Raw genomic sequence first — 24,316 nt, forward strand, 5'->3', positions numbered from 1 at the left:
AATAAGTCTAATGTAGTAATAATCTATTAGAGCGAGTATGTTGGATTTGATGAAAAAAAACTGAACAGTTCCTTTATCAAGGTACTCACAGAAAAACTAAAAATCTACCTAGAACAGTAAAATAATTGGTACAAACCATCAACATGGAAGATTACAAAAATTATTAATTTTATAGTTAATTTTTTAATAATTAATAATTAATTAATATTTTATCCATTTAACAATTAATAATTAACTAATTAAAATTTTAATTAAAATACATTGATAGTAATTTTTATTAAAGTTATTGATAATATTTTTTATTATATGTTATATATTCAATGACCGTTAAATATGCATTTGAATGAAATAACAATAGTTAATAATTAACTAATTAAAATTTTAATTAAAATACATTGATAGTAATTTTTATTAAAGTTATTGATAATATTTTTTATTATATGTTATATATTCAATGACCGTTAAATATGCATTTGAATGAAATAACAATAGTTATTTTTTTAGGAGGACGACTTTGTTAATATTTATTTGAAAGAGATAAGCATAGTTGTTTCTTAAAAAAAACCCCACTTTTATGTATTTTTGTTTTCTTACTTTTGTTAAGAGGAAGAAAAAATTTATTCTCATCAAATTCATTAAATTATTAATCAATAAAATGATTTGTAGATATAAGTTTTTTGGATTAATCACATTAAGATTTGGTTGATATTTCAAACCAACTAATGTGGTTCATCTTCAAGATTAGTTTCGAACCAACTAATGCGGTTCATCCTTAGGATTAGTTGGTTCAAAACGTCGACCAAATATTAACAATGTGATTAATCAGAACGGTTTTGCACGTGAGTGCATGTTGTAACGGTCGGGGCGGTCGGTTTGCATGCCCCCCCGCCGATTTCGATTCCTGTGAGCTGCGCTGCAGCGTATTTGGGCCATGGCCGATGATGATTGTACTATGTACAGATTGTAAATATTTGCCGACATATAGCTTCTTCAGCAAGCCCCGCCCCCCCTGAAAATGTGATTAATCAGAAAAACTTATATCTACAATATAAATCACAAAAATCTTAAAACAAAATAATTTATATTGAAAACTTTTTCATAATAAATTTGTATATTGGAAAATCTCCAAAATCCACCTCAATTAGGTGAGCAAAATAACAAATGTGCAACTTGTTTTTATTACGTTCATAATTTTATAACAATATAAATGATATGTTCTTCATTAAGTAAATCATAAAATCATTCCAGAAGACTTTAATCATAACAATAAGCAACTTTAAACAAAGATCATTAAATTCGTATGTCATGAATCTCGGATAACTAAATTTAATACTCACATGGGTTGATATGTGATATTAACTAATTCTTGGTTACTTTCTTTTACGGATACTGTTTCATTAAAATATGATTAAAACCTTACGCGTAAGGGAACAAAGGTAAAGTTAGTTACAGAGTGCATTTAGTGACGTGGAGATTTAGTCTTGTCATAGTACGAGGGCTTATTAATGAATTTGCTACCTAAAATGATAATTTGGTTGGGCTGATTCGTAAAGCTATATATTTATTGCATTATAATACTGTGTTTTTTGACTTTTTACAAAGTTAAAATTATAGTGAGCTCGAGAGATTTCTCTCTAAGTTTTTTGAGAATAGGAATAAAGTTTTAAATTAAAATAAATAATTTGCTTTTTTAGGTTCGATAGACCAAAGTTTGGTCTCAGCAGACGTTAACCATCTTCATCATCACTATTAATTATGAAGCATGATTTAATAATAGGTTGAAATTCAATTCATGATTAATAGTGTTAGAGATAAATATTAATAAAAAATTATAAAAATATAAAAATAATTTGTAAAATTTAATTTTATTAAAATGGAATTTATTTTTATTTGTTTTAATAAATTTGATGATATTATTAGGTAGTTAACATAAAATTATTGGGTAATACCTGCCGCATGCATAATAATAATGTTATATAAAATGTATTACTATAAGAGTATATTTGAATTAAACTATTTTGGTAAAAGTAGAAAAAATATAATATAAATTTAGAAAAATAAGATAATATAAATGTATCTTATATTTGAATTAAACTATTATAGTAAAAATAGAAAAAAATATAATATAAATTTAGAAAAATAAGATAATATAAATGTAAAAGAATAATATAGTTAAAAATATATTCAATATGAATTTACAAAATAGTTGGTTTTTTCCTTCTTCGAAAGTCTCTTAGTTTTTCATATCATATGAAATGATTACAAAATTACATTCTAACGACCCATGGTCATTTAGGTATTTGGAATCTTTATTAGTGTAAACAAAATCAAATAACAATAGTTGTATTTGAATTGATTTATATGTTTTAAAACTTAAAAAAATGGTTTTCAAATGTTTTAGTTTTCCTATTAGTCTCTGTTCAGGGAGTACATTATCAATGGATTTGCTTATTGAACAATTATAATGTTTAACCTTAGAAAAGAATAAAATATTTATTATTATTATTGTAAAAATAATTTGTTAACTTTTATTTTGGGCTTTAACAATAAAGTTTGTTAACCTTGAGTAATTCAAGACATCATAAAGATTGCTAACCTTGAGAAATTCAAAGACACCATGCTTTTGGCTAACAAATTTTTCAGAGTAATCTTATAACCTAAGTAAGTTTGTTTTACAGATTTATTGGCTATGTTTTTTTTTGTTTTTTTGTTTTTGTACTTAATATTTTAATCCTAATAAATAAAATTGCTAACATTTGAAGAATGAGATACCATATATGGAGGTTAGAGGTTTTGGTTGTAAGGTAAGAGCACTCCATTATCTACAACTAGAAATGTAACCTTTTCCACTTAAATAGCAAAGACTATGCTACCTTACCAAACTTGTTTCTACTAAAAAAATTCTTACAACACTTGTTTCTAATAGAAAACTCTTTGACATCATTATGAAGATGGAATAAATATAAAACTGTCATAAGAATATGAATTTGGATTCATGGGTATCAATATTATCTTACACAATTGATTGTTCTATATTAACTAGATTTTTGTTCCAAATTACATTTGCATCAAATAATGGAGTGTATAGGAGTGTAGTTGACATTTACCATCAAGATTCTTATCTTGGAAGTGATATTTTCCCAGAGAGGTTTGCAATCCAATTGATAAAAAAAATTGTAATGATGAGATATCCTTCAGCTCAAGCATTTGTTTTCAATTTTATAGTCAATTATAGACCATGGCCTTAAGTTTCATTATAGAAATTAATATTAATAAATTTATACATTTAAGAAAAAGGTCATTTATCTGATTTTAGAAGGTTCAACTCATTTATGTAAGAAGAGATAAAAGTTAAAGTTATAACCTCATTTATTAGAGATAAAATTTAATGAGTTCTCTTCAAATTTTCACTTATTTTACTACATCATTATCATAATTGTTGAATTATATCATATTTTTGTAATTTACATATACATTCATATACATTTTTGTAAGTTGTAGTTTGTATATATACATTGTCCAACGCCTTATTAGAATTGTTGGATTAGATTGTATTTGTTTAGTTTGCAAATAAACATTCTATAACACTTTAGAATTTTAAAAGATTTTTGAATGGACAAGTGTAATATGGAATTTAATGTACATTGAATTAATTTTGTGTCTTAACATAGATGTTGGCTTTTAGCTCACAATGAATCCATAATAATATATTTATAAAATTTATAGATAAGTCTATTTATATAGACTTACTGGGATTAAACACTATCAACTCTTATCATTATATCTATATAATCTAATCCAACACATTCAATAGATTATCTATTTAAATGCAACCAAAGACTCAAAATCAGGTATTACAATTAGGAGTAAGGTTGTAATAAAATGTTTAATGGACAAACACAACTTAATTAACATGAGGAATAACAGCTTCATTATCAATGTTTTTTTTAACATTAGTAATTATTCTAGATTCAAAAGAGGTTGGAATGTTTTGATTAAATTATTAGAAAATAGTAAATGAGGATTGCCCTCCAAAATATGAATATTATTAAAATACATAGATAAAATTGCATTGCAGACACTCAATAATATATTCTATTATCCTTGAATGAGGAAATTACACACATATTTATACAATCAATAGTCTCAAGATAGGAATTCTATCTTAGACGTACAGTAGTGTGGTTGAGAGATTCTCTCAACCACACACTAAACTAGGAGAAACTAAATTCCTATTATGTAGGAACAAACTCCTCAAATGGAGAATTACAACCATAGAGAAGTAGGAATTAATTATTTCTAACTCCCCCCCTTAATGACTACTTGTCTATGGTTGTAATTCTCCATTTGAGGAGTTTGTTCCTACATAATAGGAATTTAGTTTCTCCTAGTTTAGTGTGTGGTTGAGAGAATCTCTCAACCACACTACTGTACGTCTAAGATAGAATTCCTATCTTGAGACTATTGATTGTATAAATATGTGTGTAATTTCCTCATTCAAGGATAATAGAATATATTATTGAGTGTCTGCAATTTTATCTTGGTATCAGAGCCTGTGAGGGCCTGGCCCCTCCTGGGCTTGGATCCTCCTGGGCATAGAGAAATAAACTACTTTTGTTTGTCCATCATCGTGGGTCGATGGAGATACTGTTGTGGAGTTGCTCGCGATTGTAATAGCGTTGGATACGTGCCATCGTGGAGATCGTGGTATCATCGCGTGATTCAAGATTGGTGCGTGGCCAACAGTGCAAGTGGAATCGAGAGAATACCAACCCCAAAGGTGCCGCCCACTTCGGCTGAGATCGAAGAATTGCTATCAGAGATCGAATCGCGGGAAGCGATCCAGAGGCTGAGAGCCTTGGCGAAGGAAAGCGACAGGAGCCGAAGACGCGTCGCCTCTTCCAATGCGGTTCGCGTTTTGGTGTCTGCTTTTGCCGCGCACAGCGTCCAGGCGCTGAACAGATTGCCGCACGCTGTGGACATTTGCGACGAGGATCTAATTCAGTTCAGGCCAGTAAAATAGCCGCGGAAGTTAAGCATCCATTTCGAAACCTGATGAAGCGCAGGAATAGACCTCAGCTTATCATAACCATATTTCTGCAGATCTTCCAGCAGTTGACTGCTCTGCTACCCGGAGATCCACCAGATTCCTCACGTCCGTGTCCTCGCCATTCATGAACACATGCGTCGTGTAAACTACCGATTCGGCTCCATCAGAGGGCTGACTAGATGTGGAGTCTTTTTTGCGAAATGGTTAACTAAATTTTGTGGAGTCCACCTGGCGAACTACACAATGGGGAATGGAGAGAGTAGGCCGAGCGAGGTGCCTGTTGTGGAGCACTGCATACTCATTGACTCGATTGTGGTGAGGTCGCTTGGAGTGTGTCCAAGGGCATGGAGTGTTTGAACTGGACAGAGAGCGTTGTTTGAAGCACTGTAGGAGAGTGTTTCTCTTTTGAATTTGAGCATGAGGTTCGTTTCCTAACTTGGTTCATTGTGGTTTCATTCCGATCTTTTGCCTAAGGCTGGATTTGTGCGACGTGGATCACGGACCATGGAGAGCTCACTGTGGTGTGATTGTTTTTTATAGTGATCTAAAATCATCTATGGGCAAAGATAGAGAAATTTGATATTTTTTCAACCTGAAAGTTTATTTTTTATGTCTTGGAATCATGGATAATATTATTGAGCCTTATTGAGCCTAGCTAACTCAATGTAGGTAAAGTTGTTTCGTTAGAATTCATGACTCTAACAAATGACAGGATAAGCATGGAGTTCCAAGAATTTATTTGACAAAGATGCCCAAGATGTGAACAATGAATAGATGAGGTAAAGGAGCAACCACAACGTTTATGGTGGACAGCAAAAATAGATGTTTGTTTGAGTTAGTGTGGTTTGTGGAATAGACTCCCTAACATGTTATAAGCAAGTCCAGTTGTTGTAATGGTCATTGTATGTACCCAGAAACTCCAAAATGTTGAATGAAATGTAAGCCTTTTAAAGGTATTTGAAAGTTCGTGGTGATCTTAAAACCACTTTGTAATGGATTGCCTGTGTGGCTGGTTGGTGGTGAGCCAGAAACCATCCATAGAGCCTTAGTGGCTACAGAATTTGCCCGAAGGTGGCACATTTAAGTTCCGGATTTGCCCGGTGGTGGCAGATCAGACTTGCCCGGTGGTGGCAGATCGGACTTGCCCGGTGGTGGCATATTGAAGTTGGTGGATTTTCCCGGTGGTGGTAGATCGGACTTGCCTGGTGGTGGCATATTGAAGTTGGCGGATTTGCCCGGTGGTGGTAGATCGGACTTGCCTGGTGGTGGCATATTGCCTGAGTGGCTAACGTGTGCACAAGAGTTTTGTGCTCGTAAGAGTAGGTGGACTGCAGTAACACCTGGCTCACGGTCTCAGATATTGGTGTGTCTGAGCACAAGAGGGTTGGTGCACTTTTCTATCTAACAGTTGCGTTGAAAGGCGCAATCAGCGCAGCTGTTTGCGATTGTTATTTGGACATGAATATTTGGCTTAGAAAGGCACTGATCTCTCTTTGTTTTTGGAAGTTTTGTACATGCAATTTGCCTGATGGTGATGGATTTGACTATCATGACAAGTAGTCATTAAGGGGGGGAGTTAGAAATAATTAATTCCTACTTGTCTATGGTTGTAATTCTCCATTTGAGGAATTTGTTCCTACATAATAGGAATTTAGTTTCTCCTAGTTTAGTGTGTGGTTGAGAGAATCTCTCAACCACACTACTGTACGTCTAAGATAGAATTCCTATCTTGAGACTATTGATTGTATAAATATGTGTGTAATTTCCTCATTCAAGGATAATAGAATATATTATTGAGTGTCTGCAATTTTATCTTACATTTGATAATTAATATTAAAACAAAAAAATAAAAACATACCAATATTGAGAAAAAAAAAATTAATTATTACAAACATGAACATTATTACATGCAACATTATTACTTAATAATTTTCTTTTATGAAAAAATAATTAATAATTTTAACTTAATAATTTTCTTTTATGAAAAAAAATTAATAATTTTAAATAATATATATCACGAAAGAGAATAATGCCACGTGTCACGTTAATGTGAGTGTTTAGTATCCTGTTAGCATCTCATATGTCGCCCTCACTTTGTTCCGCTAAACTTGTAGGTGCACATTACAAATATCTTGTGGAATTTGAACCAACGACCCTAATGAGCTTATTTTCAAGAAACTCTCGCAGGGTTTGTTCCGACAAACTCGCAGGTGCACACAACAAATGTCCTGTAAAATTAGGCCCAATGAAACTATATTATGTTACCTGTAATTATTAGGTTTTCTAAAAATTAGGTTTGTTTAAAATGTTATTATTTAAAAAAAAAAAAATGTTGTTATCAATAATTTTTTTCAAATATTTATTTTTATGGTCGAAAAATTTATATTATTTATAAAGAAATTAAAAATATTTGTTTTTATTGTCCAAACAATTATTTTAATACAAATTTTTGAAAAATATTATAAGAATTTTATAGCAATTTTTTTATTTTAATAAAAATCAAACATTTATTTTTCATTATTAAATGTTTAAGAGAAAAATATATGGTGTAAAATGAAAGCAATTTTTCATAAATTAGAGTAAGAGAAGGTTTAAATGTTTTGACCAAAAAAATATAAAATCTTATATATAACATAATGATGAAAAATATAAAATAATTTTATATATATAATATATATATTATGGTAATAATTTAGGGTGATGTATTTACAATTTTTGCGGTCATAATTTACAATCTCTCTGCGGTAATAATTCATAGCCTCTTTGCGGTAATAGAAAAACAATCTGGGGCACGTGCCTCTACGATCCGGCTTGCTGATATCAGGTGCACACATTCCTTATATTTTGTAATACATATTTGCTCATATACTTTCAAGTATGAATAATTTACCTCAATTATCAAAGATTACCAAAGGTAGACCTAGCACAGTTACTCTATGAGTATATAGATTCTTTAGAGAAACGTAGAGAAACGTAGAGAAGAAAGAGAAGTCTAGCTACAAACAGAGTTAGTACCGATGCTTGAAAATAAATTCACATATCTTGAAGACAAGATCCAAAAACAAATAGAAAATAAAATAGAACTATTGGGGAATAAGATGGAGGCAATGTAGACTAGGTTGCAGGTTATAGAAAACAAAACCAAGATATGAACCAAACATCCCAGCAAGTAGACGCTGATACTTTAGAGAGTCTTCAAATGAAGGACATGATTAAAGAGCTAGAAGAAAATGTTAATAGCTGCCTCACCCTAAATAGTGTGGCAGGTAAATTAGATATCAAACCAATTAAAGATGAAATGAAAAAACTGATATAATTAGACCATGAGCGTAACAAAAGGGCCTTGAACCTTATAATATTTGGTTTGAAAAAGGAGGTACACGAGGATACTTTATCCATAGCCCAGACAGAATTACATAACAGATTACAAATTGAAACAATGTGTCTCACAAAAGCAACAAGGTTGGGGAAACTAATTGAGAATAAAAGAAGGCTGATCTGAATAAAGGTGAGCTCTACTAACCATATGTATGACATACTTAGTAAAACCTCAAGTCTAAAAGGAACGAGAATATTTATAAACGAAGATCTCATTCCAGAAGATCAAGCAGAGTTGAGAAAGGAGGTTCAAAAGGTAAAGGAAGTTAGGAAGAAAGGAAAATGGGCAATAATCAGAAATAGAAAAGTCGTTATTCGAGATAGAAACAAAAAAGATAATAATAAAGAGCAATTAAACATGCTCCAGATTCTTTCTTGGAATTGTCGGGGCTTTCCATGGAACAAAGGCCCCAAGCTAAGTTGGATCTCGAATGATGTTGATATTATTTTGCTTATTGAAACTTTGGAGCACAAAGAATCTAAGGTCCCTAACATAGATGGCTCTACATTATGGTCTACCTGGAATAAGCGATCCTCCTGTAGAAGCATTGGGGGTATAGCTTGTTACACTAAGAAGAACATCTCTCCCCATGCTAGGATTTATAGAAACAACCTTTACAACCAATATAGTTGGATAGAAATTACTGACATTTATGATAAAAAGACCTACATAACAATCTGTCATTCCCCCTAATCAATTCTAACTTCTATAAGAAAAAGAATCTAGATAAAAATAGTCCTTACAATGGTTTAGAGAATGATATTTCTAGCCTAAGGAATGAAGGCAATATCCAATGGGTAACTTTAATGCTCGAACTTCAAGCAACCAAGCTATTCTTCTAAGCAATCATTCCAACCCTAATCCTCTTTGGTTAGACGAATACCATCCTCTGGCTAGCCAGTACAAAAGGAGCTCTGAATACCTCGGGAAGAATTTGTTTGGGTCGAAGCTAGTCAAGCTCTGTAGTGCTTAGGATCTCATAATTTGCAATGGTCTAAAGAAGTGGCCCAATTCTTGCCAGATGACCTGCATCCATGGGCTTGGTAGCAGCGTAGTAGACTATGTTATCTCCAATCTTCCTTTATACAACAAAATAACAAATTTTGACATCTTAAATGACCACGAGCATGACTCTGATTATAGGCCTTTACTTATAACTCTCAATTTTGTTATGCATAGAGATCCCATAGAAGATAATCCTTATATCCAAAATAATTTAATCTTTTATATAAACAAAAAATATCTCTTTCTAAATGAATTAAAAACTAATTTGCTTCCTTTATCTAGTATAGACAACATAGAAGATCTCTATCATAATTTTACTGCAACCCTCTCTTATTCTATTAACAATTTCTCAATTGGCGTTTCAAGTAATAAAAGAAATAGAAAAACTAGCCCATGGTATGACAAAGATTGTAAACGTGTGAGGAGAGAAATTAAGGAAGTTGTTGATGAATCTCTTAAAATTGGCAAGATAAAAATATACAAAGCCCTAACTAAAAGGAAAAAAAGGCAGTATATTCGTAAAAGACAAGAGAATCTCTTACGCCTCTCTAAGGTAGCTCCTAAGAAATTCTAGAGGTAGATTCTAACTATGAAAACTAAAGATAATAATAAAATTTCTTTACACGACTGGAATTCCTATATTAAAAAGCTTTATGAATCTCCAAGTGTCATGGATAGCTTTGAAACTCTGCTGACAATGAAGAAGTTTTCTCATTAGAAGACATTGATTTTGGGGTTAATCACTTGGGTAATGGGAAAGATAAGGACATTAAAGGTTACTAGGTGGAAATCTTAAAAATTGGAGGCTATGTCCTCATCCCCCACATTCACAAGCTTTTCAATCAAGCGGTTAATCAAGGGTTCCCTAAACCATGGACTCAAAGCCTCAATATCCGTATTTTCAAAAGTGGGGATACAAATAACCCCTCTATTTATCGAACAATTATGATCAGCTGTCTCCTAGCGAAGTTATATGGCATTATTTTGGAAAGAAAGTTGAGCATATGGCTTGAAAGTGAAGGTAAGCTGGCTAAAGCCCAAGCGGGTTTTAGAAAGCAGCACTCAACAACAGACCACCTCGTTACGCTTAGGATCATTATGGAGGAATGTCGCAATGATAAATCCAATCACTTTTATTGCTTTGTGGACTTTAGAAAGGCTTTCAATATGGTTCATAGAAACAACCTTTGGAATAGATTAGAAGAGCTAAAGGTTCCTTTTGAGTTGAGAGTTGCCGCTATAAGTTTATACAAGAATGTAATTGCCAAGTTAAAGAGAAATGAGGGGTGGTCGAAAGATATTAAATGTAATGTCAGAGTTAAACAAGGTTTCCCCCTCTCCCCTCCCCTATTTGGAATTTACATCGACAAGCTAGAAGGTTGTTTAGAGGAAGCAGGATGCGCTAGCACGATCTTAGCTAGGATAGTCATCATCATTCTTCTCTACACTGACGATATTGTTCTTCTCGCAAGGTGCCCATTTGATCTTGATAAGCAACTTATACTTCTTAAGGATTTTCGCTCTACCATGGGTATGATTGTTAACACTGACAAAACAAAAGTTATGATTATCAAATCCTATGTATGACAATAGTAACTTGTAGGAAGTGTCTTCCTACAAGTACCTAGGAATTGATATTCATCACAAGCTCAACTAGAACTATAGCATTGAGAAAAGGATTAATGGAGGATGGAAAGCTTATTTTGGTCTTGAAAATAATTGTAAAATGAAAAACCTCATAATGTGGGATAGAAAGGAGTTCCTCTTTGAAACTTTAGTCACTCCGGTTACCTTATATGGATGTGAGGTTTGGGGTTGTAGCATCTCTAGAGAATCCTGGAGAAAGATTGAGCAAATCCAGAAGCGTTTTATAATGTATAACCTCAAAATTAAAAGCAACACACCCTATCCTATTCTCCTTATAGAAGTGGGTCTTTCCCCTATCGAGAGCCTAGCTATGACTACGCTTCAGTTGTACAAACAAAAACTCAATAACATAGGAGACCATAAACTTCCTAAGCTAGTTTTAAATTCCAGCAAAAACCACCTAAGGCTCAAATGAGGTTGGTATAAAGACACTAGAGCCTGGTTAAACCATTGGGAGATCGACGAGAATTTTGCATTGCAAAACATTAATAACATTAAAAATATTGTTACTTCTAAGTTCAAAGAAAAAATGTGGTGTGAGAAAGATTTAACAACTAAAATAAAATTAAGATATTATAAGGAGGTCATCAACCCCACCCTAGAAGATCAAAAGTATCTCTCTGTTTTAACTAGCTCAAAGAAGAAAATTAATATAGCCAAGATTAGAACGAACTCTCATGATCTCCATAGTGAAACAGGTTGTTGGGCAGTTCCTAAAACACCATGGATGGAAAGGTTCTACAATCTTTGTGAGAATACGAACATCGAGGATGAAAATCACTTCCTCTTAGAGTGCCCCACGTACAACCACATTAGATCTTAGTTTCAAAATATTTGTTGCAATACTGACCTTCCTAGCCTTTTACATTGTCAAAATTACAGTGAGCTCGGGAGGCTTCTCTCCAAGTTTTTTGAGCATAGGAATAAAATCTTAAATAAAACTAAATAATTCGTTTCTTTAGGTCCGATAGACCAAAGTTTGGTCTCAGTGGACGTTAACCATCATCATCATCATCACAAAAAAAAGTTGTAAAAATATTTTTATTTTTATCTTTTTTATTTATAATTAAAAATTTAAATCAACCAAATGAATATAATTAAAAAATAAAAAATAAAAAAAATTAAATAAATTATTTGAATATTTATTTTTATTATTTTATTTTAAAGTTAATTATATATACCATAATAACATAGTTCAATATCAGAAAAAAATAAAAAATAAAGATAATTAATATCTAATATTTAAAAAAATTAATAATAACTCAAAGTAATAGTAGTAATAATAATAATAATAATAATAATAATAATAATAATAATAATAATAATAATAATAAATCATTTTTGGGATTCAACTGCGTTAAGTAAGTCATTCAAACGTATGACCATTTCCATGAGAGGTAGTCGTAACTGACTAATTTCTCATGATTTTTGAATAGTTCACTTAGCACTCATTGCATCGGGTGATGCTCACAGGGGTGAAGAAGTGGGATTGAAACTAGTGAAATGTGGAGAACGAATCACATAGCATCAATCATCACTTCCGGGGCTTGCACCCGGTAACCAGGACTTCCCAGGAGGTCACCCATCCCAGAACTCCTCTGGCTCAAGCGCGCTTAACTGTGGAGTTTTTCCCCACAATCAAGCCCACTTAGCTTGCTACCCCATTTGCAAAACCTTAGCAAGTATTGTGCCTCATGAACCATTCAAGTAGAGATCCCTTGACTCTTTTTGAATTTAAGTAAATCCCCCATACTTAATAATAATAAATATTGAAGTGTATTTAAAAATATATTAATAACAAAAAAATATTTTAATATGGACAATGTTTACCATATTGAGTGTTGTACAAGCACAAACTCAATAAGATAGGAGACCATAGACTTCTTAAGCTAGCTTTAAATTCCAGCCAAAGCCACCTAAGGCTCAAACGAGGTTGGTATAAAGACACCGTTGGGAGATTGACGAGAATGCTGCATTGCAACACATTAATAACATTAAAAATATTGTTACTTCTATGTTCGAAGAAAAAATGTGGTGTGAGAAAGATTTAGTAGCTAAAAGAAAATTAAGATATTATAAGGAGGTCATCGACCCCACCCTAGAAGATCAAAAGAATCTCTCTGTTTTAACTAGCTCAAATAAGAAAATTAATATAGCCGAGATTAGAACGAACTCTCATGAGCTCTATAGAGGAACAAGTAGTTGGGCAATTCCTAAAACACCATGGATGGAAAGGATCTGACATCTTTGTGAGAACATAAACATTGAGGATGAAAATCTCTTCCTCTTAGAGTGCCCTGCTTACAACCACATTAGAGCTGAGTTTCATATGCTTTGTTGCAATACTGAATGTCAAAATTATAGTGAGCTCGGGAGGCTTCTCTCCAAACTTTTTGAGCATAAGAATAAAATCTTAAATCAAACTAAATAATTCGTTTCTTTAGGTTTGATAAACCAAAGTTTGATCTCAATGGACGTTAACCACCACCATCATCATAAACTATTTATCTTTAGGTTTGATAAACCAAAGTTTGATCTCAATGGACGTTAACCACCACCATCATCATAAACTATTTATGGTTAAAAAAACTATGTATATATCATATAAAGTTATTGAAAAAAATAAATTATTATAATTAATTTGTTTAAAAAACAAAAAATTATTGAAATTGCAAATTAAATTGTGTGACCAAATATTGAAGGCATTGAATCCCCATATATATATATATATATAAACACTCCATATCCATAAAAATAAAAAATAAAAATAAATTGATCATTTAAATTTAATAAATTTATAATTAAACCTATCATTTTTAAATTCATAAAAATTCTATATCAAAATAATTTTATGTTAATTATAAACCAAAAAGATACAAAATAACAAAATATATTTCATAATGCATGTAAATAAAAGGCTTTTTAAATATCTAAATAAATAAAAACTTTGGTCATACTATACTAATAATAACATTAAAATTATTTTTTTATTAAAAATAAAAAAGAATTTATAATATTATAATAGCAATATACTATTTAATGAAGATGTAGTTTAACTAAATAATTTTTGTCATTGAAATTTGGTGATTCTATTTAAGTAAGAAATTGATTTTTATTGTTTAAAATAGATTTTTGAATGAATAAATGAATTTAACGCCCTAAAAACTTTTGAGGCGCTGGAATTATAGAGATTAAATGAATTAAAATCTAGTTACTAGATTTTACTTAAAATTAACCAGCAAATATTTCATTAAAAAAACCATTTTATCTATAAATTAAATTACACCTTTTATAAATAGCTTCGGCAATATAGGTTAAAATTTGAACACTCGCCTATGTTTTAGTTAGAAGAATTTTTTTTGGGGCGGTTTTAAACCCTTGGATTATATTTTTACTTGAGAATTTTTTAGATGGATCTATAAGGTCAATGAGATGCTGAGTATCTGTCTATGTGTATACTTCAGGCTCCTTGTAATTGATGTTTCAAGCCAGATAAGCGGGGGCATGCCATGTGGTTTAACGACGTGATTTGGCCAAATGAATTTCTCAACGAGTATTAGCCACCATCACGTAATGTAACCGTTACGGTGGAGGGGACACTTAAATGCACACACTTGATGACTTTACACATTTTTGACGTGCAAGTTTGGTATCCGAAGAAAGCGTCATTCGAACGTAAGCCCATGGGCCCCATGCTGCCCACTATTTCGAGGAATCTTTCGGTCGTAGTTTAACTGGACTTTAAATTGCTCGGAAAATCTGGAAATTTAGGTGAGATTTTGATAAAATTTGAAAAAATATTGAAATTTGAAATCACAAATTTTCGAAGAAAAATAAATAATGGATTCCAATTATTTTTGGCTTTCCCCACAAATTTACGATGCCCATGCCAATTTTCATCTAGAAGCCTCTACGACACTTATATATTTCAAGATGAAAAAGTAAGGCTAACCAAAAAGTACTTCACAATTTTTGTCTATCATGAAAGACATTAAAGTATATAGGGAAAATTTTAGGGGCTAATATTGGTAAGCGGGCTAATTTTTCTCACTAATTTCCATAAACTTTAAAATAAATTTCAATAATTAAAATTTTCCATAAAAATACACATATCATATATCGATATTAAGAATAGATTAAACAATTCATTTTGTGAAATACAATGTAAAATGAAGATAGATTTATTTTATAGAGTTTAGTTTCAATTTTGTCAATTGAATATATTTTAGGTGTTTGGGAAATTTTAATAATAATTTTTTTTTTATAAAATTTTCTATTTAAAATATTTTTATTATAATTTTTAAAATTAATTAGAAAAATAATATCAAATAATTAGGAAAAAAAAGAAGAAGCAAGCCTATAGGGTTTGAAAATCAGCATAGGTTGCCATAGGATTTGAAAATACAGAGGTGGTAGGGCTGAGGGTGCCCATTTTTATACAATCAGGCCAATTGGGAGTTACAGAGTTGGTTTGGAAAATGCAGAATTAATGTACTGTGTTCATATCAATATGAGGTAAATATTAATATCTTCATTCCTGTACGTGTGTGCCTCTCGCCATTGATGTGCCTGTAATGGTTATAAACCTGTGAATGGTTTAATAAGGGTCTGCCTAACCAGTTGGAAGACTAGCGAAGGGATTGCGGAAGCAAAGAAAGTCGCTCACTATGGTGAAATGGCTCGGAACTGAGCTTAAGCCCATCGAGCGCAGAGGTTAAAGTTCGCTGAATCTTTAATTGAGCGCGGCTGTTCAGCGTAAAGGTTTAAAGATCGGTTTATGGAGCCGAATTTAAGCCATAGTCTTAACAGATCGTGATAGTTTTAGTTTGTTTTTTGGTTTTGTTTTTGTTTTTATTGTTTCTAGTTTTTTGTTTTTTTTTGGGAAATTGTAGAAATTGCGTTAAGATTTTGATAAAATTTGGTAAGGATTTTTGTAATTACAATTCTCAAATTTCAAGATTTTTAGTGTACTAGAAATGACTAGATCAAGATTTTTAGTGTACTAGAAATGACTAGATGAGTAATCGGCATTGACAAGCTCAGTCCACCATTAAAGTATGGAGAACTTTCATTTTGTGGAAAACAATGTAGATAGAATGGGGATACATCTAATTCTATGAAGTTTTATGACCACCTATACATAATTTTTGTTATACCACTTAAGAATACAAGTTTATAATTTAAGGATTGCAACTCCTTACTCACAAGTTTATAATTTAAGGATTGCAGCTCATTACTTCAATAGACATGGTCTACATTGGAATTGGCTTATATCAATTTTCATTCTGTAAAATATGAGAAATTATGGATGGTATTGATTTAATAATGTAGTAATATTTTTCATCTTATAATTATTTATTGGATGAAAATATGGGATTTCCAAACATTTTTGAGTTTCATATATCCACTCATGTATTAACTATATGAATTCACGATATCTGTTATTTGAATCCACATATTATTAGAAATAACAAGTGCTAGTGTGTTTCATTCCACTTAGACCTCACCATTTCAATTTATTGTTTGTTTCTTTATTAGCATCAACCATTTCATTGATTGATTAATTAATTTCTAGATATGACTCACATCGTTCCTGCTCTCAGTAACAAGGTGTTCATGGAAGGTCGCGAAGATAAAACCGCATATTGATTTCAGTCTAGACTTTAGAGAATGGGATAATCACAGAAGTTAGAAAATATTTCAGCACAATAATCATTGTGACATAATTTAACCCTTCATTGCTTTGACCTACATTCCCCTATCTGGGAGGCGAGTGCTATGAAATTGAAGGAGAAACCATGTGTGGCCTTGTCCTTGCCATCTGATTATGTACCCACGCAGATGGTCGCTGCTTAGACAAAAAATTGTGTAGGTGCATGTTGGTGTTACTCCCTTTTTTTAAAAGAAGTTTTCATAAGATACTTTTGATGTGTTTGTGTTGGTATGAGATAAAGCATCTCGTGTTGATGTATATGTGTGGTATAAAATAAAGAATGTGGCTTTCTCTTTCCATTAATTAATAGCTTGTGCCACTAATTTGGAGTGATGGTGAAATTTGACCCATGTTAAATCAAACTATTCAATTTGTTTTATTTATTCATAATTTGAATGTAATTAAATCAACATATCTTAATATTTGTTCTTTCACCACTGATAGCCACTTCCTGTTTACATTATAATAGTATAGATGCATGGGGCCTCTAAACGAAAAAGTTAAAAAATACCAAACTATATTCGCTAAACAGTATGGAACCAATTTTCTTTCTGGTCATTTGTCTATTGATATTTGTTGAATTAATTCAGAATACAAATTACAGGGAAAATGATTGCTAACAGAGAATAAAATAGAAACAAAATGAATAGGCTTGAAAACCGCCAATCGCGGGCTTAAAATCAAGAGGAAGATACGAAGTCTCCTAAGGTAATCCATTATGTCATTTTAGTTAGTAAATGATATAAATGCCAGTTGCAGTGCAGGATCCAGTCCATGTATGGGACATAGTTATTGGCAACATGTATACATGTGGGAGAACTGTTATAGGTCTGCCAGAGGATCCCTAAGTACAATTATAGTGAAGGACTAAGTACATTTCTTGGAGACAGATCCAGGTGGAGGAGGTTCTTCCAAGAACAATGTCATCACTAAGAGGGAGTGTTGAAAATGTTAGCGAGAAAAGGTTGCTTGATTTGTTCCTTAATCAAAGGAACCACAATGATTTTCTCCTTGAGCATGCACAAGATCTTATGAGTTAGGAGCTAATTCCTAAAAAGTGGGACAAGCTCCTAGACTTTAGGGTGAATTACTAAAATTTAGGAGTGCAAGAAGCAATTGTCTAGTGATAATTAGTGGAAGATGAAGTTTATTGTCTTCTAGTGTGAGTTTTTTTGGGTAAAGGATGAGTTAATTGAGTCAGGCCCTTAAATTATACAAAGGAAGAGTTAGCAAAATTAGTGAGCATTTGTTAACTAATCAATCAATAGTTCGACTTTCCTCAAATACAACTTGCTAGTAGTAGCTCAATCGAAGTGCTTATAAGGAGGAACGAAGGCACAATTTGATTATTGTCTTGTGAGCATGAGTTGGTGAGACAAGATAATAGAGCTCACAGGTTTGTGAGAAGGTTGCAGAGGGTTGTGCATGAAGCTTGTGAGAGGAAGAGTGTGCAAAAGAAGCTTGTGCACAAATTTGTAGAGAACAACAAAGATCAATAGTCTTGCAAGGGCTTCATGCTTAGAACAAGCAGGGAAAACAAGTGTGTTTTTTAATTGAAATAATTATTTTGTAAGAGATCTATTACTCAGTCTTTTTTCTTCAATAAAATTCTCAAGCAAGTAGAGGGTTTTCCCAGTTGGGTTCCCTAGAAAAAAATTGTGTTTTGAATTGTGTGATTGTTGTTATTTCTGTTTCTATTCCATTGCAAATTTGAAGTACATAAATTCTGTGTTTTAGTGAAAAGAAACTAGTTTTCACTTTTCAGATTGTTCACTATAGTAGTTGCAGAATTTCAAGAAAATTCTACATTTGACATCATCTTTTCATTTTTCTACCTCAAGTGGATGCTCCAGGAAAAAATACTTGTTCATTTTACTTGATCTAAGTCCATGATATGGTTATCTAGCTCTTCTACTCTTATATCATAATATTCTTCATGACAATGTTAAGGGGAAATCATATTATCTTATACCCTAGAGGAATGTGGTATATCTACCTCTTCTTGCTTTGTGTCTCTTAACAACACATGTGGAGGCCTTCTAACCTACAACTAGCTTCTAATAAAATATTTTGAGCTCTAAGTGAAGTTCTCTGAAAAAAATGAGCTACCTACACTTAAGTTTATTGATAACATTATTCACAGATTTGAAGATATTTATCACCTCGTTAAGGGTTGGGGGATATTTCCCTTATGTGTAGACCTCATGTCCCCTTTCCCTCCTTATATCAACATACTTGATTGCATTAGAGAGGTCTTCTATAGTTTTTATTGATGCCCTTAGGCCAACATTATCACTCTCTAGGCCTTGATCATTAGATATAGCCTCTATGTCAAGTGACCTCCTTTTGCTCAAATGGAAAGATACATAGACCTCTCTAGCCCAGTAGGGAAGAGATATTGTAATGTCATGTCCTCTTATGCTATGTAAACATTTTGATTAGGTCAAATTACATAAAAATAAAATAAAAATAAAAGAAATAAAGTTAATATTTATAATTATAATTAATAATTACACTAGCCAAGATCCCTCTTAACTCCAGATCTACCAAAAGCCTAAAGAAATCATATTTCTTGAGGTGAAAACCTTTCTTGAGTTATAAGATATTTGATCCCTCTCAACACTTGTTAAATCTAGACTTAAAATGGATAATAATACTTTTATTATCCCCAGATTAGGCATTCATTTTTTTTGTGTTGTGTTTGACCAAATTTTTCTTTACAGATTGTACATAATTTAACCTTATAGATTAAATATTATTATTTTAAATATTATCTATTATTTTTAAAATTATTATTTTAAATGTTATTTAAATTTATTTATTTTAAGAAAATATTCCCTCTCTTATTTTGCTTTTTGCTACTAAGGAAGTTTCCCTTCCTCTATCTTGCATTAGTTTCAGTCGTTTATTGTCACTGAACATTTATTCCTATTGTTACTGAAGAATAAAATTGCTCTATATGGTTTCTAACTCTATCAACTTTCGAGAGAAAAACATATTCCTCTGTTAACATTGATTCCTGCTCGTAGGTGATTGTGGGCAAGCCGCATTTGCCTTCAATATGACAAAATGTTCTTCGGTTTGCTTCACGAGTAAGATTACTAGTTGGGATTTTGTTTTTTGTATAGGCATAAGTTACAAAAATGTTGTTACTTGGCTTACAATGTTTAAAATCTGCATTTGGTACTTTGCTCTTGCTAATATTTAGGCTAGAAATTGCAGTTGTGAGTAGTTGATGTTCAACTTCCCTAGGGCCAAACCATAGTTTTTATCATTTTGCATTCATTTGGTAGACATTAGGTCTCAAGTTTCTTTTGAAGCTTCTCTATCAGGTCAGGGGGAAAGCTTTTGGTTTGTTCTAGATCACTTCAAATAACCAAATATGGAGGACCAATATGACTCCAAATAATCATATGCACCTCTGTCATGTAGATCTTCTGTGTAAAATGACTGTGATTATCTTTTCTATATGTACTAATTCTCACATGTAGCCCAGTTCAAGACTGAGGTACCATTTCTCTATTATGTTAGGTAAACACTAGCTTTCAACTATGAATCCATGTCACAGACATTGTCGACTGCTTCTTGTTTCAATTAAATGGCTTGCATTAAGCCTCATTTGGATGCTACTAGCACTATCATGATGCCTGCTAATGCAATTTCCTTTAGAAGAGGGCAGAGTTCTATTTCATTTTGGAAGCAAGAGGCCTTGTTTGGATGTGGTAGGTTTATATCTTTATCTTTGTTTAAAAGATAGTGCAGTAGAAGAAATGTTGCCAAATTTTCCCCGAGGGTTGTTGTTGTGAAGGAGAAATAAGTGAAAACAACATCCCCTACCATGGAAGGGGGAGGTAAAGGGAAGAAAGTAATGGTTGTAGGAGGGGATGGTTACTGTGGATGGGTGACATATTTGCATCTCTCAAACAGAGGATACCAAGTTGCCATTGTTGATAGAATTCTCTGTATGTTGTTTGACCAACAACTTGGGATCAACTCTCTAACTCCCATTGTCTCAATTTAGAAGAGAATAAAGAGATGGAAGTAAGTCTCTGGCAAACAACTTGACCTCTTTGTGGGAGATGTTTGTGATTTTGATTTCCTTGTAGAGGATTTCAAGTCCTTTGAACCCGAGGTAGTTGTACACTTTGGAGAATAGAGGTCTTCTCCTTATTCCATGATAGACAGAGGAAGATCAGTCTATACTCAGCATAACAATGTGATTGGAACCATGAATGTGATTTTCGCTACCAAATAATTCAACCTAGAATTCTATTTGGTTAAACCAGGTACCATGGACTATTTTTTGGGTAGGAAAATAAAAAAAATCACACCTACGTTCGTTGCATTTATGCAAGGCATGTTTACTAGATACTTACCTTTGCGAGCTACATGTTTGCTAAAAAACATTGAGCTATATTCAATATAATTTGTAGGAGTAAGGCAATATGAATATATGTGACCTATCTCGTGGTGTAACTAATAAATTAATGAAGAGTTACCCCTATCAAGCCCCATTATTACAACCTTTGTAAACTCTTGGCTATTCAATGCACACCCAAATGCAAAACCCTCAAAATTTTTGGTGCCCATGCTAACTCGTGTCAAGTTTAGGTCATCCACTGCCATCAAAGCCATAGGAATATCAAGAGTCTATATAACCACTTTGATAGGTACATTGAGAAGAGGTCAAGAATTTCTTACAAGGAGGTGCTTGTAGATTCTATTGTGCCTGCATTAGCACTAGTAGTAATTCTAAACTATTGCCTGCAAGGATTACTTCACCTTGCAAGAAAATTGCGTGAGGTCTATTGGAAGATTTATAACTCACTTTACATAGGATATCAAGATGTACTTATGGCTACTTATCCTACATTAGAAGATGAGTCTAATAATATCTATAATTGACTGGAACTAGTAATGTTTGTTTAGAATAGAACATGTTATAGTTATAATTGTAGCCTCAACAATTTTTTTTTAATGATTTTATATTGAAATTTTCTAAGTGTCCCCTTGCAACGAAGATAAAAATTCATCTTACCCTTTAGAATGTGCATTCATGTTTAATGTCTATTTTAGTTGAGATGGACTAAGATGTAGGATGCTTTTTTAATTGTCTGTAATTGATTATATCCATGGTATACATTTATCTTTTCCTGAGTATTTTTCTCGTCTAAGTCTAAAAATCTTTATCTACTTAACCTCACCTGACTCCAATTTTGAAAAACAAACATGAAAAAGTATATGAGAATCATATAGATCTTTTGGGCAGAATTGTTGATCGTAGTGCTACGCTTGTTTATGTTTAATGCATGTTTTAGTTGAGACAGACTAAGATGTGGACATCCTTGTAAAGGTGCTTGCAATTCTTGGAGGATGCTTTATTAATTGTCTATAAATTATTATCTACATTTATCCATGGGTTAGAAGGATGGTTCTAGATCATAAGAACTACATGCAACTGGTAGATACAAGTATGGAGATAGCTAACAAAGTGGGAGTTGTTGATATTGTGGGAAGGACTATCTAATATCTTAAAGATGAAAATGAACCATATCTCCAATTGAGACAATTGAAAAGGTAGTTTCCAACCTAGGAGCTTCATATTTTAAAAATTCATAGGACCTTGTGTTTGGCACATCTTGAAAAACTGGACTTTGATGGGCATGTAAATCATGGAGAGTGTATAAACTTGATGCACACGACCTAGTGTTTGGCTCTTCGTGCAAAAAGTGGAATTTGATGGAAACACAAATCACATACTCAAAATTGGACAAGATTCTTGTGGTCTTCATTTATCTTTTCCTGAGTATTGTTTGATTTCTTGTCAAAGTCAGAAATATTTGAGCTATCATTCATGGTTACAAGTTGTAAACTCGACTATTTTTTCTTTTTTTTTGAGGTAACATATCCTTGGGGAAACCACTTGGGTAACAATTTTACCTCATTATCACTCAGGTTAAGCCCAATTGACCTATTGTAAACTGTATTAGTTTAAAATTTTAAATTCTTAACCCATAGCCATCTCCTCTGGAGAACTCAGTGCTAGCTAAAAATCTCATAACCTCAGCTTTTAGGTCTATCTCAAAAGCTTATTTGTTGTGACAAAAATACATCTATGGGATATACATTTATTTGCCCCAATAGTTGTGACTTGACACATTGTATGATATCATCATGTACAAAAGATACAATATATTTTCTTCCTCTAATAAGAAATTGGGAAGTTGATATGAGTTTGTTTAGTTTGCACAATTTGAAGCTAAGATAAGTCTATCTCAGCATTGTGTTTGTTGTCACAAACAAAATATGCCTATAGGTTTGTTCAAGACATTCATTTGCCCCATCACCTATCACACTTTGCATTTTCTATTATATCATCATGTAAAAAAGCTACAAAATATCTGCTTCCTCTAAATAGGAGATAGGGAAGTTGATACAAGTTTAGTTAGTATGTGAAATTTGAAGCTAAGCTCCAACTTCAAAGTTATGTTCCTTAACTTACAACAAGTAGTTTTTAGCCTTCTCGTTTTGACTGAGTTAGCCTTATGAGATGAAAGATATGTACATTGTGTTCCCTTGTTGAAGTTATGGATACAACGTATGACTAAAAAGATTCTTTAGACACTTAATTGAAATTAGTTTCTCCCTCACCAACGAATCATTGGTAGGCTGGGCTTCACACGTTCTAAAATAATCAGGTTGTCTTTACATTGGCTAAATATGTAAACATATATACAAAATTTAATAGTTAGTCATAGAGGGATATGTCACATTTGGGGTCTCCATGAATAGGGGATCCTAAATCATTCTAGGTTTTCCATAAATCCTAGTGGACATGACATGGACATGGGGTGATATCCTAACATTCCTTGGTCTCCATAGATGGTAGGATTCAATTATGGGAAAATCAATGGTACCTTATATCTCTTATCAATAGTAATACTAAATTAACAAGTTATGTAAATTTTATTTTTTCTGGTGTAACCTTTTCTTTCTCTTGACTGAATTGATATTTTTAATAGGCTAGAATTTCCTTTGTTGACAGTATTAGCACAAGTGTGTGTTCTTTGTCCAAGACTTGAACACTAAGCAAGTCAAACTCCTATTTACTTTTTAGGGTCGGGTTGTGTTGCATTTCTTTTTTTGCGGGTTGGGTTGAATCTCTAGCTAAGAAAGTGGGAGTTGTTGATATTGTGGGAAGCACTATCGAAGATATGAAATATGGAAGTGAACAATTGAAAAGGTATTTTCCAACTTGGGAGCTTTAGATATTGATGATGCTCATCTAGATGAGTTTCTCATTGATGGAATACTTATTCCTTCCAAGAGTAGGAGCAAACTAGTGATGATGCCAATGTGATGTTGAATGGCTTTGGTGTCATGGATTTGTGAATGCTTTAAGCTAGAGAGTCAAACCATACTTTGTGGTACCATCAAGTGGAGAATAAATAACAAGAGTGCAAAGGTTAGACAACATGTCCTTGTACTAGAGTAGTCTTGTGAAAATATATAATGAGCTCAA

The 24,316-nt window shown here is 32.4% G+C and overlaps 1 pseudogene; it reads left to right on the forward strand.

Moving 5' to 3' along the window:
* The first annotated feature begins 5,182 nt into the window (after nucleotides 1-5,182).
* Nucleotides 5,183-24,316, forward strand: part of LOC149213804 (uncharacterized) — a 48,891-nt pseudogene continuing 29,757 nt past the window's right edge.

This window comes from Pinus tabuliformis, chromosome 1_1 (assembly GCF_031772625.1).
Source record: "Pinus tabuliformis cultivar Carrire ecotype Pingquan chromosome 1_1, CPIR1, whole genome shotgun sequence".
Taxonomy (NCBI): Eukaryota; Viridiplantae; Streptophyta; class Pinopsida; order Pinales; family Pinaceae; genus Pinus; species Pinus tabuliformis.